At 33.8% G+C, this 17,562-nt stretch overlaps 1 protein-coding gene across 2 annotated transcripts in view; it reads left to right on the top strand.

Moving 5' to 3' along the window:
• Positions 1 to 9,740: 9,740 nt before the first annotated feature.
• The window catches only part of LOC140445926 (beta-1,4-N-acetylgalactosaminyltransferase bre-4-like), a 129,629-nt gene continuing 121,807 nt past the window's right edge, over positions 9,741 to 17,562 (top strand). Inside the window, exon 1 of one of the 2 annotated variants that reach the window (XM_072538371.1) lies at positions 9,741 to 10,060. The gene's annotated coding sequence lies outside the window, so the exon portion shown is untranslated. The remainder of the gene's footprint in view (positions 10,061 to 17,562) is intronic. The other variant, XM_072538370.1, reaches the window with a different exon arrangement.

Consider the following 17,562-nt stretch of genomic DNA (forward strand, 5'->3'; position numbering starts at 1 on the left):
AGGTGATCCCACATGTGCCCTATTGGATTTAAATCCGGGCTAAACGGTGGCCAGTCCAATCTTCGAATTTGGACCTCATCAAAATAATTACTCACTATGGCAGCGGCATGTGGTCGAGCATTATTGGGCATTAACGTGAATCTTCCATATCCAATGTAACCAACATATGACAAAACATGATCTTGCAGGATGTTTTAAATGTAAGCATCACCAGTCATCCGTCCAATCACTTCCACAAGTGCGGTACGTACCTCCCAACTAATACCTTCCCAAAGAATTATGCCATCAACTCCAAAACTAACGCTCTGGGCGAGACTGCAGCTGGCGAATCATTCCCCAACTCTTTTTTAGACATAGCTTTGACCATCTGGATTCCATAATAGGATTCTGGTCTCATCAGTGAAAAGAACATTTTTCCAGTTGTCAATATTCCACTAAATATGTGCTCTTGCAAATTCCAAACGACGAGCTTTATGATTTTGGAGAAGACGTGGAACTTTGGCGGGGCATCTCGGCTTTAAGTTTGCTTCTTTTGATCTTCGTCTAATTGTTTGTGAACTCACATTCACTTGTCTAACATTTAATAGCTCATTTCTGAGGCGCATCGATGTCAATGAACGAATTCGTGTAGAATTAAGAACCAAAAAACGGTCATCAATTGCGGTTGTGCACCTTAGGCGTCATTGACCAGACCTTCGTATAAAATTTCCTGTTTCGCGGTACCTTTTTAGAGTATTCGAAACTATAGATTCAGTTCTGCTGAGACGTCGTGCGATACCTTTTTGTGTATATTATTCCTCGTACAAAATTACAATATGTGCTACTTGGGCTTCATCGCAGTGTTGAATTGGTGGGATACTTGTTTTAAACTTAGTTAAATCAAAACAATATTCATTTAAACTTAATAAATTAAACTAAAAATAACCGAATTAGTATGATTTTTCCTTTACGTGAAGAAGGTTTTTTATGATAAAATGTACGAATGACACTAACCACTGAATAAACGTCAAAATAAACATCAAAATATTTTAAACCAGTTGAGTACATCAGCCTACTATATGAATATTATCGTGACTACAAATAATAGTGACTACAAAAAAAAATTGGAAAATTACAAAATATTCGATATTTTTGTCCATGAGTGTATAATAATTAATAAACTTGGTATATAATAGTAAAGAAATATGATAAGAAGGAATTCATAAAAAGGAACTCATGAACTAATTATTGAAAAACCTAATGAAAAGCCTCGGATTAGGCAGGAAACTTTAAGACGAACTAAGCTACGGAAAAGCTTTTTTCACATTCCATGATTTCCCTGTTCGCAAAATTGAACAAAAGCATAAAAGGCGCAGATTTGGATAATCACTGTATTGCTATAAGACATAATCATAAGTGCTTATTATAAGAGCTTCGAGGATTAAAAAGTGCTTATACTACATAGTATATTATATCCGAAGGAGGTTGCTTTAAAGAAAATAAAGTAGATCAATTATTATTCTCTTTGCCCTTTTCTAATTACATTTCCCCATAAGTTTCTATCTTGGGTTATACCAATATCAATCCTCCTTGTCCTGTCTATGCGCCTTTCTTTAGACATTGGTTGGTATTTTTATCCTACTCCTCATAGGAACTTGTAAATCAGCAATTCTTGAACATACCCGAACCATCTTACCATATGCTCTCGTTTTAACATCAATCGGCGGCACTGCTAGCCTTCTCTAAGATTCTTAATTTTATCATTTTTTGTCACTCCACTCATCCATCTAAGCATTCTCATTTCCGCCGCATGCATTCGTTTCTCATTCCTCTTTCTGTTTAACTGCCTAACATTCAGTTCCGTACATTATAGCTGGTCTTATGGCATTGGAACCTTTCTGTCGCACAACACACCACTCGCTTCCTTCCACTTCATCCATCTTACCCTCATTCTACGGTATGTATATCAATTTATTTCCCATTACTCTGTGCCATTACATGCCAATTCTAGGTACTTAAAACTATTATTTTTCACAATCATTTCACATGCCAATTCTGCTATTTTGGACTGAGTAGACATATGAGAAGCAGAAACTTAAGCCAAAAAACAAAAATAACCATATACAAAACCCTTATACAACCAGTGTTGACATATGGGTCGGAGGCATGGACCATTTCCAAGGCAGATGAAAATCTCCTGCTTATATTTGAACGAAGGATCCTGAGAAGAATATTTGGTGGCATCTGTGAAAATGGTGTTTGGAGAAGGAGGTACAACTACGAGATATATCACAGATATAAACATATATTTGGTGGTAAAGACGTAGTATCCTTTATAAAAATAGGAAGACTAAGATGGGCAGGACATCTGGCAAGATCACAGCAGAACAACCCTCCTAGAAAAATCCTTATGTCACAACCTGTGGGAAGTAGAAAAAGGGGTAGACCAAAACTCAGATGGAGGGATGGTGTAGATGAGGATGGTAGACAAATAGGCGCAGCAAACTGGCAACAGTTGGCAATGGATAGAACTGACTGGCGTAATAGACTTGGGAAGGTCGAGGCTCTTTTATAGGGCTGTAGCACCAATGATGATGATGATGTAATGCCAATTCTAGGTACTTAAAACTATTATTTTTCACAATCATTTCACTACCCAAAGTCATCATTTTATTTATAGTAACTCCATCTTTAGACGAATATTCTAAATACTCTGTTTTTGTCCTACTAAGCTTTAAACTTTTTTTCTCAAGAGTTTGTATTCACTGTTCATGTTTTGGTTTTAAATCCCTTTCAGTATTTCTTACTAACACTACATCATCAGCATATATTAATCACCAGTAAATGTTACTTTGGTACACGAGATAGTCGGCATAAAAGTGAACGGTTTAAGTGAAGTTTAATTAACAACATTAGGTATGCCGACGATACAGTCATAATAGCCGACAACTTGGAAGACTTAGAAAGAATAATGAACAAAATATTAAGAAATAGTGGAGAATACGGACTCTCTCTTAACATCAAAAAAACCAAATTCCTGAAAATTAGCAAGAACAACAATACAAACGAAATGTTAACGGTAGGCGGCCAGTAGATTGAGAGAGTAAAAAGATATACTTACTTGGGAACGATAATCACAGAAAATAACGATTATACTGCAGAAATAAGAGTCAGAATTGAAAAAGCACGTGCCAACTTCGTGAAAATGAAACAGATTTTATGCAGCAAAGATCTGACATTGGCTCTCAGAATAAGGCTAATTAAATGCTACGTACATAGTGTACTCTACTATGGAGCTGAATCATGGACATTAAACCGGAATACAATAAATCGACTTAACGCGTTTAAGATGTAGACATTTAGAAGATTGTTAAAGATTCCATGGGTAGATAGAGTCACGAATACAGAAGTGTTGAGGAGAATAGGCAGAGAGAGCGAAATGGAAAATACAATAAAAGAAAGGAAATTGCAATATCTCGGACATGTGATGAGAGGCGAAAGATACAACATCTTGAGACTCATAATTCAAGGAAAAGTAGAGGATAGGAGAAGCGTAGGGAGAAGACGCATTTCCTGGTTGAAGAACCTGAGAGAGTGGTTTGGTTGCAGCTCAAGGCAATTGTTCAGAGCAGCTGCCTCGAAGGTCAGAATAGCCATGATGATTGCCAACCTTCGTTGCGGAGATGCACTTAGAGAAGAAGAAATGATACTTTGTAGTTTTGCTGTTATCTGATTTAATACTAATAAGACTAAATAAGGACTAAGCACCGAGCCCTTGTGCAATCCTACTTTCACATAAATTGAATACAACATTGAGCGTTTGTTTATTTATTTCTGTATTTTTCTATCAGCAGCCTTCTAAAGAAAATTGTAATTGTTGTTAATCTGACTCGTATAAAACCAAATTGATTATCGGATGTTATGGTTTCTTCACGTATCTGTTAATAAATTGCTCTACCATATTTTCATGGTGTTTATTTTCTACTTATCTTTGTAATTTTTAATTTACTATTAGGTAATCTATTATGCTGTCCAACCATTTGCACATGGATGGGCAGCATATGGAGCTCTTAAAAATGTATTTAAGGACCGCAACACACTGATTAATCTGAAGCGGAATGTCTTCGATCATTGTGTTCTGCCAGTAATCACCTACGGTGCGGAAGCACTGTCCCTAATAAAAAACAATGTTTCGAAACTAAGAATAAAACCAAGAAGAATGGAGCATTCAATGACAGGAGTAACAATAAAAAACAAGATCACAAACGAAGACCTACGAGACAGAATCAGAATTACAGATGTTGTGAAGACAGCTTGTAAACCGAATAGAGACCAAGAATAGATCAACGAAACAGAGGAAGACCATTTATACGATGGCAAGATGATCTGCGAAAGATGACGAAAAATTGGATCCATACTGTACAAGACCGTGCGCTCTGGATAGGTTAGGAGGAGGCATACGTCCTGCAGTGGACAGAGAATGGGCTGATGATGATGATGATGCTATTATGGATATTCATCCTCGAGTATTCTATGTGTATTTATGAATTTCTTTTTTGGGAAAAAATTTCCGATGAGTTAGCCAAAAGAGGTGCCACAAAACTACCTTTTATTGAACGGAACCATGTTGCGGAATTGATAACAGCTATTGAATACATATATATATATATATATATATATATATATATATATATATATATATATATATATATATATATGTATATATATATACATATATATATTCAGGGATTCTACAGTATTCACTGTCTTCCCTAGCTCAACCGTTTCGATCTCTCTCTGTTGTTCCATTCTCCATCGTTTAGGCCTCTCTTACTCATGGCGTCGTCTACTTCGTTCTGTCTCTATTGATGTTCTTTGCTTTATTTCGTCATTACTCCTCCTATCCATTCTTGTTACTCTGCAGCATCTTCGCAGGCATTCCATCTCTGTTGCTACTATTTTACTGCTGTTTCTTGTTTATGATCCAATTTTCAGCCCCATATGTCATAATACTTGGCACTAATGTTTTATAAATTGAATACATATGTATATAAATATATATATATATATATATATATATATATATATATATATATATATATATACACTATATTGAATACATATACTCCTAGAACTCCAAAGCATGCTATATAAGACCAAATAATATGGAAGAAAGGGATTTACCTAGCATAAAGCCTGAAGGTATACTCACTAACTTCCTGGGAAGAATACGACTATAGTTTGTCGTTGACTGAATGTAATGGTATTATATTCATTGTATGTGACTTTCACCTGGAATATTATTTTATATATTGCGTTGAGCCTCCATCAGTGGTCTAACAACTAACAACTTTTTAATGTCTCTAAAAGAGAATAAGTGGCACCCAAATAAAGTGCAAGTGATTCATGAACTGAATGAACATAATTTCGATCGCAGACAAAAATTTTGTTAATTAATGATGGATCAATGTAATCATTATCCGCAATTTCTACGGAAATCTGTTTTCTCAGATGAGATCACCTTCTCCTTAACATGGGACAGTAAATAGGCGGAACTGTGGGTACTGGGCACAAGAGAACCCTCACTGGGCGGTAGAAGGGCACACACAGTATCTAAAGACAGTCAACATGTGGGCGGGAATAGTTGGTAATACAATTGTGGGACCATTTTTATTACGGTTCATTAAATGGTGACAAGTATTTGGATTTACTTTAACTGCGAATAATTCCCGCACTTGCAGCTCTTTACCCAAATCATCAGCTACCGAACATTTCGGTAGCTATAATACCGGCAAGATGGAGCACCCATTATGCACGAAATGTACGTGAATACCTAAATAATTTTTTTCTAATGGATGGATCGGCAGAGGAGGATTGTTAGAGTGGCATCTCCTGATCTGTCCCCACTAGATTTTTCTTATGGGGATACCTTAAGTCTAAAGTTTACGTTAACAAACCTAATAATATTCACAAGGAAACTAACTTCCTGTGTATTGTAATAATATTGATGAACTTAAAGAGAGAATTAGGACCGAAATTAATTTAATTAATGCTGATACACTTATAACGTCTTGCATATTGTCAAGAGGCAAATTGTTTGCAATTTGAGCATTTAATTTAATAGTTTGTATTTTTATTTAGTCCTGTTTATATTTTTATAAATTACGTTTAGATATGAGTAAAATATTTTTTATTTCCCGAACATAGGGTTATGTGGCATCAGTGACATAAGAAAAATTTGACATTCATATACGAGTATGAGCTTTTTATCAAATGGCTAAATCAAGCGTTTAACGAATTTATTCCAACCTTTACGTGCTCACTGTATATTATATATATATATATATATATATATATATATATATATATATATATATATATATATATATATATATATATATCAAATGCAAAATAAAGCAATGAGACAAGAATGCCAAATATATAAAATAAATGAATTTAACTATCAAAATAATGATCAAAATTATATGTACCTACAAATAAAACAATTAAAAACAATTGAATGCTAGGTTAGGAGCAATATATTCGCAACAAGGAAAATAAATAACACAAATAAAGAAGATCAATAACACGCAGACGATACAGGAATACAAAAAGGATGAAGAAGAGCTAGAGAAAGAGACAGAGTGAATAAGAATCAAAAATAAAGAAAATGGATACGAAGTCACCATCGCCATAAAAAAGTCTCAAAGAGTGAAGAAGAAATTAGAAGTAAAAAACCCCCGCCTCTACAATTCTTCTTCTTTAAGTTCCATCTTCTATCGAAAGTTGGAAATCATCATGGCTATGCGGATCTTATTGACTGCCGCTCTAAATAGTTCTGCACTACTGCATTCAAACCATTCCTTCAAGTTTTTAAGCCACAATATTCTTTGTCTTTCCACATTTTGCTTTCCTCGAATTTTGCCTTGCATAAGCTGCTATAATGAGTATCTTTGCCCTCTCATAACATGGCCTAAGTACTCAAGTTTTCTTCTTTTGATAGTCAATATTATTTCAGCTTTATTTCCTATTCTTTTAGTAACTTTTGCATTTGACATTCTTTAAGTCCATGATATTCGTAGGATTCTTCTGTCCACGACATCTAGTGTCCCTTTAGTCTTATTATAATCTATAATTATTTCCGGTTTACCTGTTGCATTATCAATGTTGTTGTCGTAGACGTAATGCATAGTAGATAACACTAAAACATTTTTACCTTTTCGGGGTACATACGATACAAGGGTACACTTCTCTTGAAATGCAAACATACTGTTTTTTTTCTAGCCTTTGTTGTGTTAGCACTAGAGGAATTTGAGGTGTATTCTTTCGTAACGTTCCTATAACAGTTAAACGATGTTCACGTTGAAGTAATCGCGCGAGCTGAACGCATGTGAAAAAATTATCCATGGTAACGTTCCTTCCCGTTCCCCAAATCGGTTCACACAGACGAGGTACAAGTGACATATTTGACGTATCAACAAAATATTTTCCTGCTGGCTGTCTACCAACATATACTTCCATCTTGGACGTATAATACATCTCAGCGTCTGCTAAAGCATATATTTTTATACCGTAATGATTTGATTTATTCGGTATGTAAACCCTGAATGAACATTTGCCGCAAAAGGCTTCTAACTTTTCATCTATCGTAGTATATGCTGAAAGATTGTAATGCTTCGGTAGATTAGAATTTAAAGCTTCAAAAATCTCACATATTGCGGCCAACTTGTCGAATTCTTGCCTTTGTATCCTAGTACTTTTGTCATCGAACCGAATGTGTCTTAAAATGAACTGGAACATCTTTAGCGACATCGTAAGGCGATAAATCTCCATTGACCTTCCATCTGTTCTAAATAAATCATCAGCATTAAGATGATTGCTTTTGTTAGCGCCGGATATGTACAACAGCCCAAAGAGAGCTTTTAATTCTTCTTCTTTTAATTTAAGATCAATTGGCCTAGCCGTTCTGTTATTGACTGTGTCATAGCGTTTCAATGCTACTTATTGGTGCATTCTACTAGAATATCTGTAGTGAAAAAACATTTCCAAATCTCTTTTATCACCAATATTCGCCTAATATCACCTTTTGGTCCTGCCAGATTGGGTAAAAGATTTTCAGTACGAGTTCGAACGTTACGATTAAATTCATGATATTTCCTCCAACTTGTTCCATCTTTCCCAAACAAACGTGGTATACGCTGGATTACTTCTACTGGTACATGATTTTCGACATATTCTTCATCACAGAAATCCTCCTCTGAATTGATATATCTATTATTTAAACTGACTATGGACCAAAAACGACAAAAATTTACCGTTGAGTATAACACAAATGGTAACCTCGGTCGTTCACACCGTCAGGTCGAATAACATATGAACTATCCGCACTCGGTCACAGATTTTTCAAGACTGAATAGAATAGCGTGATGAGGATTTGAAAGCTACCTTGCTGCGCGGACAAAACACGCGGTGTCAGGGACCGTACGTTACCACTCGAAGGTTAATAATTCGATGGGCACATCATCTGGTCTGGTAGCTTTGACCTCTTTTGTGTTTGTAATAACATAGATGACTTCTTCCCGTAATATTGATGGTCCGGTATGCTCTGTGGTTTCTAATGATAGTTCTTCTCTTTCATCATTAAATAGCTTTTGGATTTAGTTGGTCCAGTGGCACAATCTTTCCTTCATATCAGTAATATTATCTCCTTTATCATTTTTAAATATATTCGTTCTTGTGCTTTTTCTAGAACCTGTCCTTTCTTTGATTTTTTTGTGTAAATTAAAGCTATCATACTTTTTATCCAGACCTGTTTCCTTGCATCTGTCGGAAAGCCACCTCTCTTTTGGCCTCACTGAACTATGGCTCACGTGGCAGGGTCGCATCCCTGAAGTAGATATATCTTCTACCGGGAACGTAAAAGAGTATTTACCCGCTACCGAGTACCGGTACGGGTACAATACAAATGCCGCTACAATAGTAAAAGAAATTAGAAAAGTTAATTAAATACATAAAGATGTTGAAGGTATTTATTTTATCAAATAGGTATAGTAAATGGCATTGATGAATAAAAAGGGATATATACTCATTTTACAGCTACGAAAAAAGGAAGATAGGCCAATCAAATTGATGCACATGTAAACTTTATCAATAAAAGAGAAGGGAACCATAATAGATGACATATAGGAATCTGTTGCAGATTCTGCTACTAGACTGTGTTAGAAAATACATATACAGAAGCAGAGAGGAGAACTAAATATTAAATTTAAAAAATTCTATTAGATGCTAGGAAGAAATTCTAAACTATCCATAGATAATAAAGTATTGATTTATAAACAAATATTTAGTCCAGTATGGACCTAGGGCCCGCAGCTCTAGCGATGAGGTAATAACAACAACATTGAAGTAATCCAGAGGTTTAGAACGAAATGTTGAAAACCAATAATCGTAATGCTCCATGGTATTATAGAAGCAGTTCCATCAATCGAGACATAACAATGGAGATGGCGGAAGAGTCCATATCCATTCCTAGTTACCATAACAACTTGAAGATTTATGAAATATAAACAAACTTTCATAAAAATATGCAAATAATTTCGTTAAATATGCACAATATAAAAGATGCGATTTGTATAAATCTATATAGTGACTTTTTTTGGAGTCCGTGTTGAATTTGTCTTAGGTAAAAACATGACATTTGGCAACAATGCCTTAGTAGCGGCGGCCACCAGTCTTTGGCTGGTTGTTTCGCTGCTTCTGCTTCAGACAGTTCAGTTCATCGTCTGTCGGCTGCGGGAGAGGATATTATAATGTCGGAGATTGTCAGTCGGTAGTAAAGCAACATTCGAATCGTCCTTCAAAACTGTGTTTTCCCAGTTGGTGTTAAATTTAACAACTCGTATTTTAAAGACAGTTAAAGTTAATCAATATGTTGTGGTGTTTATAGAACGATTTTCCCGGATTATTTGGAAAGAATGGTAAATTTCAACACATGTTTTTCTCGCATCTGAACAGTTACAGAAAAATTACATCACGATATTGCCCAACTGACATTATTTCGTCTAGACTGGTATTTTTAAAAGTATGTTAAGCAATTTACAAGTAGATAACGATTCGCAATAGGTATAGGGATTCAAATTATGCTAATGTCCCGTGCAGACAGATAGGTCAAGAGGTAGAAATACATACACGCGATGGTAACGTAAATTATTCGTTATTTATGACCAGCATAGTCACCTCTCACCTGTATGTTACTTTGTTTTTCAAAATATTTAGTGTTTTAGTGATTGTGTTTTGTAATTCACGTCTTTCGCGATGTAAACAAAGGTCAGCAACAATATTAAATCTAGGACAATTGCCAGAATTTACCATATTTGAAATATAAATACATTTTAGATCGTTTTGTATGATTTTTGTTTTGGTTTCTGACAAAATATTCTGTTGTCTTTTCTTTATTATATTCATAGATAATATAATACAATATAAGGATATTACAGTTTTCATTGCCTTCTCTCGCTCTTCCAGCTGCCTCTGGGATGGCATTCCTGGTATCAATATTGCTCATCTAATTGTCGATATATCTGCCTGTTACCTATGCCAATGGCTGATCTTTATGTCCGTACCTCTTCAATGTTTTCTGTTCTATACCTATAGTTAATATTCCTTCTATACTCGATTTGGGAATGCATGATAGTGCATTTTTTATATCAGAAGATTAGAACGGCCTTTATAGAAGATTGGTCAAAACAGAACAGTAATAAAATAATCTTGGAAAACATCGTATAAATGATTTCTTCATGGTATTTTTCGTATAGTTTGAAAGATGTTTATCGAAAGTCACAAGTTGAGTTACTTGTTCATATAGAAGATTGTCTTATCTTCTTGTTGACGCGCCTTATCAAGTCCTCTTGACGTTGGCGATTACAAGACTCTTTCTGTCTTGAGCTATTTTGAATAATTGTTCGACTCTGCTATCCCGGTCCATTCTGTGACATTCTTCAACCACGACGCTTATGTTCTACCAATTCCACTGTGTCCTTTGGTTTTACCCATCATAATTATTAGTCGAAGAATATTGTACTGTTTTGCCCGCCTTATATGTCCAAGATATGCTATTTTCCTGCTTTACTGCTTTATTTATCTGCTTAGCAGTCCACGGTATTTTTAGTAACATTTCCAAAGCCTGTAAGCGATTAATAGTAGATATTGTGAAGGTCTATGCTTCCACACCATATGAAATAACTGACCGTATGTAATATTTAATCATTCGTTTCCGAAGTTGAAGTTTCAAGTTATCGTTACAAAAGAGTGACCTTATTTAAAAAAAAATTGTAGGAGCCATCTCAATTCTACATTCTATCTCTTTATCTGGATTTAATTGTTCGGTAATATATCATCCTAGATATTTAAAATTGGTTACTCTTTGTATTGGTTGTCTATTTATTTGCAATTGAGTATTTTGATGAGGTACTTAAGCGACTAAATACCAGTGTTTAAGAACAATTAATTGTTAGTCCCATCTCTCGTCCCACCGTTAATGGACTTTAAAAAAAGATATTGCAATCGAATTAAGTCATCGCTCAATATAACTGTGTCATCTGCGTATTTGATGGTATTTACCAGTTTTCCATTAATTTTTACATCATATTCCAAGTTGTGCAAAGCACGTTTGAATCTGAATATAAATTAAAAAACATTGGGAACAGCATACAACCCTGCTTGACTCAGAATCTTACACTCTTCTGTCGACTTCCCATTAATACGAATGATCGCTATTTCACGCCAATATAATTTTTCAATAATCCTGACTTCGCGGCTGTCAGTTCCTTTATCTCTTAATATTTTAATTAACTGGTCATGATATACTGTATCAAGTGCCTTTTCATAATCAATAAATACGGCAAATACATCTTTATGTTAATCTCGGCATTTCTGTAGCAAAACATTCAGTGCAAAAAGTGCTTCTATAGTGCCCAATTCATCTCTAAACGCAAACTGCGTTTCATCTTGATCTTTTTCACATTTATTCCTTATTCTACTGAGGATGATACGTAGCGTAATAACTTTTGCCTAGAAACCGCTGAGTTAGCGGTTTTCAGCGAACCTTTTTTAGCCTTTGAAGTAGCCTTTTTACGAGGAGGTTTTAAGGGGAAGCCGGGAGGTAGGAGTGAAAACATGTGTGCATCTTTTTTAGGATCCCAAAATTGACACTCTTAGCAAAATTCAGCATGTTCGTATGACTTTTAGAGATCTAGTGGCATTTTCGTCTCTGACGACTAGAGTAATTAACTCCAGCTGCAAGTAGATCTTGACTAGGCAAAATGTTATTGGAACCGAATAAGTTTTGTTTTCAATGAAGCTATTAAATTGTTAATTTTGTTTTTAATTGCATTTTAAAATTAACATCGCTATAAAAACGAATTTTATGCGGTGCTTTTGACTTCCGAGATGTTGTTTGTGTTTTTAATCTTTATGTTTACCATTTATTGACTACGTGAGTCATAACAATCTTTCCTTAGCGATAACAGGGATAATATTAAAAAGAAAAATATGTTAAGTAACTTCGCAGATGTTTTTATACACGTATTTTGTATAGTTGATACTGTTGTTAATTGTTATCAGAAATTAATAACACTTATAGAATACTGGAGGATATAATTGCACAAGGTGATTCACAAAGAATGGGTATTTATAGTTTACCTGCAGATACAGTAGCAACTTCACGTTTACCTTGAAATATTACGGCACCTAATTACTATTTAAATGGGAATAAGGCACAATTAAAGTTTAAAATACGTTTATTGACGTTTCAATTTCCACTTCGGAAATCGAAGTGGAAATTGAAACGTCAATAAACGTATTTTAACCTTTAATTGTGGCTTATTCCCATTTAAATAGTAATTAATTTAAAATGCCACAAGAAAATAGCTTCAGAACATTATTACGGCACCTGATATGTATAACATTGTATTAATAACTCTACTTACAATGTTTTTTAACTATGGTTTAAATGACATCTATAAAGGATAACCTTTATTTTGATCTAACAACTTTTATTCTATCTTATGTAAATATAAAGTTATTTAATAAAATCATCTTGAATCTGAATCACTTGGTGGAAAAAACGTTGTAACCAATGTTACAATATTGAAAAAAATTATGATTGATGAATATTTTTTTATAAAAACATTGTAACATTGTATACAATATTTTTCTCGAAAAATTTGTTAAATTCCACTACGATCAGTCAATGAGAGTGATAAATTTTATTGATCTCATGACCATCGTAAAAATGGCAATAATCGCGCAAAGTTTATTTATTTAACACCTTTGTAAACACCAACTTCATTTTCGGCAAAATGCAAAAATTGTGACTTCGCTTTACTTTGGCTTTAAAACACATTTAATTTTTGTCGATAGGATAAAATATATCGAAATTCCAAATCACCAGTCGCTTCAAGCGTTGTTCCTAAGCGAACGGTTCATTCTACACAAAAAGTTCTAATCAACATTTTTGTTCAGAATTATCTCAGCTCATTTATTTGGACCATTTTTTTCTACAGCGTGCAGTTTCTTGGAAAATCGATTTTTTCGTTCTTCCGTTCCAGTAGGAATGGTAAACCTTTTTGCATTTTTTTGGGGTCCTAAAATTGACATTCTCAGCAAAATTCAGCTTGTTCGTATGATTTTTATAAGTCAAATCTCTGACAACTGGACTAACATGTTTTCGGCCATATTTATATTTTTTGTAACTTCTGTTAAAGTTCTTAAAGTTATTCACAAATTGGACATAAATTGTATATAGGTCATTAATTTTTATAAAATTCAGAATCTCTAAAGGACAATAACATTTTCAGGATTTAGGTTTTTTAAAAGATATAATTATTTCATTCATTAAGTACTTCAGTACCATTCATATAAAATTTTTTTGTTGGTCTTATTCATGCGAAATTTGTGAAATTCATCATTATTTAAATTCTTTTTTAATTACACAAAATTCCCAATTATTCAAAAAATCATTAGTTTTTTTAAAACGTTCTAGCAATGAAGACTTAATTTAATCTACTAATATGTTGAAAATATTTATTTTTAAATGTTCTTTCGCATAAATATCATCATCAATACTATCAATAGCTTCATAATCATACTGTATCTTTATATGGCAAATGCGTTTTTCTATAAAGATCGGTTCAGTATAGTTTGTTTCACGAAAAATGGTTGAGTGCTTAATGGTTATTTAATATATTTCATTGGTAGCTGTGTAATACACGATTATAAAAATGTATTAAATTATTTCATATGGTATTTTCAGGTTGTTCAAGTGAATATACTTGATAATTGAACAATTTTTAACATGAAGATTTTTTTGCCCTACGTGAATAATAATTGTAGTATATGGATCTAAATTCAGAAAGGTACTTTCCTTCACACTTTTTACAGGCTTAGAACTGTCAGCAAAAAACTGGCGTGTTTAAAAGTTTTTGCTCTTCCTAATCGGATATCGTTAAAAATGTACAGTAATAATAGTTCTATTTACAGTATATACATACAAACGAATACATAATGTACAAAAAATAGATGAATTGAAAAAAAATATAGAAAAATATATACAAGTTAATATTTACAAAAAAAAATACCCAAAATAACCAAAATATATTTATGAATTCTTAAATACCTAATTCTGTTTCGCTGTCGCTATCCTCTTCAAGATTAATAACAATTGGTTTAATTATGTGATTCAAAGTAACATATGAATTTTCTACGTTCATTACATGGCGTACTGAATTTTTCCAAATTTCTGGGCAGATATCATCAACACATTTCCTTATTAATTCGACTACACTACCACTTAAAGTCTGAGAAACATTTTGTGATTTAACATTTGACTTTAGTTGGTGCCACATAGGCTCTATGGGATTAAATAAACAATAGTAGGGCGGAAGCCGTAACACTGTATGTCCCATGTCCTCGGCCAATGCGTCACAAACATATACTTTTTTTAATAGAAAATGATTGTAACACTTCTAACAGTTCATTTTTTAAATAACTTCCTTCAAAATATATATTGTTTTCTAACAGGTAGTTTTGAATTTCAATTTTCGTGTTATTTGCGAGACTTATGTAATTGACGACTGTGGTAACTTGCATTGTCCATTACTATCACACTATTTTGAGAAAGGTTAGGTATAAGACAATTCTTAAACCATTGCTCAAAAAGCTCTTCCGTTGTATCCTCATGGTAGTCCACGCAGGAGTCTTTAATGTTCTTTGCAGAAAGCTATAAGGCATTTGGGACCCAACCGTTTTCTGATCCTGCATGTAAAATTGTTATTCTTTTCCCTTTATTTGATGGAGCTTTTGTTTGACACCTGTTGGAAGAATCGGACCATCCTTTGGATGGTGTTTCATGAGTGTCAAACCATGTCTCGTCCAGATAAATTATTGGTCGATCTTCTGTACGGTACTTTCTTATGGAAGTTATATATTCAGTACGCCACTTTTGTAAACGATGGGACTCCATAAGCACTTGCCTTTTGTCAATTGTACGATATCTGAAGCCCATTTTAGACAAAATCCTCCAAAGACTAATGCGGCTACAGTTTATTTGTGTATCATCATTAGTAAGCCGTTGTTTTAAAGCATCTAATGTAGGTATCCGTTGCTCTTCGTACATTGTGTAAATTTTTCGTCCTTATCACTTTCGTCAATACATTTGGTAGAACCGGCATCCTTACGCTTCCTTCTTGACTTAATGGGATTTGATGTAATTCTTTTCTCTGTGGTTAGAGGTATTTTCGTTAAATCAGATATTTCACTGGCAGCAGTATTAGCAGTAAGTCCTCTTGTAAGTAAAGAACTATATATTGTTTTTACGATTTCTCTAGCATCAGCAGATAAATGCTTTTTCTTTGCTGGAACACTGGAAGAAGCACCATCTTCACCTTTTCACCACCATTTCCACGGACGCCACATAATGCTGTTTTATAGGTGTAAATAGGTATAACACTGGTAACACTTGTAACACTTTCAACTAAATGAAACAAAATGTATATTTAAAAATTTCTCATCGGTTTTATATACTTTTACAAATTATACAGAATAGAGGGAACCTGTATAATTATTCCAGGAAATACTTAACGATCAGCAAATTTATTGTGGTCATTAAAAGATCAACCATTGTTAGTGAAACTCACTGTTAAAATGTTTACAACTTTATGAAATAAAATGTATTCTAATCGTTTTTATACTTTTATACGATTTTTTAATCGTTTTTATATTACCAGGAATTTATTATACAAACAAGATAACGACACTCCACAGTAGCTTCAATTTTACCTGAATACTTACCTGCTCAACTAAAGTTGACTAAGCTGGGGTACTTGCGGTCGGGTTTTATTGCAATCATTAAGCACTCAACCATTTTTCGTGAAATAAACTATACCTAACATTTGTCTGCATCAGTGTTGTGCGGAAATACTTGAGTTTCATTATTGTTATTAGTAAATTTTTATTTTTGTCGATTAACCTTTTTTTTAGTTATGTATTATGAATTCTAACTATACAAATAGTTTTCTTATTAATACTTAATAATAATAAGAATATTAGAATATTAAAAATATATAATATTAGAGATATAATCAATATTCCATGAAAAATGATCAATTTTAATTAAAATAATTAATGGCATGGATTCAATTTTTTTTTTTATTTTTATATCGGCTCCCCTCAAAATTTGACAACCTGAGCATCCGCCTGGTTTGCCCGCCGGTCTGTACGGGCGCTGAGTATACCTCTAAGGTCGAGGGGAAGGGTGGTTAAGCTCCCACTCATATTAGGGAGTTTTTGTAACTATTTTACCTAACGTAACTTATCTCCCTATAGTAAAGAACTAACGTATCGAAGAAGATGAACGTTAAATTGAGAGTTTTTGTTCTGCACGTAACGTAACGATGGTGTTGCCCTCACCGAATTAGTGATTAACTAATAAATTGTCAGTGCCAGTCTTGTTCTTGTCATTTAACCCTATTTTTGATATTCAAAATAAATAAATATTTTTTTGAACAATGTTTAATTTTTGAGATGGACGCGATATTAAATGTAGGTGCCTTTATTGATCATGAAGAAGACGAAGACTTTAATTTTGATACCATGTCTGATATAAAATGTAACAATATTTTTTGCTTTTGGATTAAATTTCACCTTTCTGGATGGTCGTAAGGGTTCTTCCCTACGACTTCTTTCAACAAGAACAAATCATCTACATTTCTGAAGTGAAGTCGTTTTCTACTGCTTTCCATTATTTATAAAAATCAAAACAAATATACTTAACCACAAATGTGAAAAAACACGTACCACGTGAGCTTATGAAATGTGGATGTTGAATGTTGATATTTTGGTAATCGGGTAAGATCCCCTTGTGCATTCGGTTACCTTTGGCTCGATAGGGATGCGTATGAACGTAACGTACCAGCCCGTTACGTTAGGTAATACGTATCTAGATATGGTAGTTCAACCATTAATGCGCATTCTTATATGTCAAAAAGATACGTTACGTATACGTATTTGCTTGCACAAAAACTCGTT

This window comes from Diabrotica undecimpunctata, chromosome 7 (genome assembly GCF_040954645.1).
Source record: "Diabrotica undecimpunctata isolate CICGRU chromosome 7, icDiaUnde3, whole genome shotgun sequence".
Taxonomy (NCBI): domain Eukaryota; kingdom Metazoa; phylum Arthropoda; class Insecta; order Coleoptera; family Chrysomelidae; genus Diabrotica; species Diabrotica undecimpunctata.